Source organism: Sinocyclocheilus rhinocerous, unplaced genomic scaffold, assembly GCF_001515625.1.
Source record: "Sinocyclocheilus rhinocerous isolate Xijiao unplaced genomic scaffold, SAMN03320098_v1.1 scaffold789, whole genome shotgun sequence".
Taxonomy (NCBI): domain Eukaryota; kingdom Metazoa; phylum Chordata; class Actinopteri; order Cypriniformes; family Cyprinidae; genus Sinocyclocheilus; species Sinocyclocheilus rhinocerous.
In genome coordinates this window covers 1237174-1237827 of record NW_015667306.1, presented here as the reverse complement: position 1 = coordinate 1237827, position 654 = coordinate 1237174, and positions in this window count along the sequence as shown.

The window sequence follows — 654 nt, the reverse complement described above, 5'->3', positions numbered from 1 at the left end:
ATATGTATGTATACAGTTTATTAGTGCTTCACACTTCCATCCAGTTGGTGGCGGTAAATGCACCAGAAGTTGGTTTGCCATCCGCCATAAAATGTTATTAGAAGAAGAAGAAGGTGAGTAGTAAATTCAGGTAAGTAAATGTCGTTTTGTTTTTTCATTTGTTTATTTGTATTTATTTACGTTAACTCTTCAAGTATGATGCAGCATAATTAAAGATAGCATTGTGGTTTTCGTCATTGTTTACATATGCACCTAGCGTTTTGGTTCGTGTGTAGTGAAAAAAGGCCAAGTTTTATTTCCTTTCTATTGCTAAGTGGCCTATAATTAAGTATGAGTTCACATTAGTTGTTTAGCTATCTTGTCAGCTGACAAACGCAGTGAGTAACACGTTATAGAAATGTATACTGTAAACTTGAATGTTGTATTGTGTATCAGTTAACTGCAGTGGTTTGCAAAAACGGTAATCAATCATTTTTTCATCACTTATTAAGCTTGGCTAATGTTGATTCCAACGTATACTGATGTATTAAACAATAATAGTATTATTTTTAAATATTGTGCATTAATTTATTTTTCTACTTTTGTCTTTAGGAAAGCCATCATCTGTAATGTAAGACAGAGCTACAGGGTGACAGGAAGGATAGCTGATCGTCC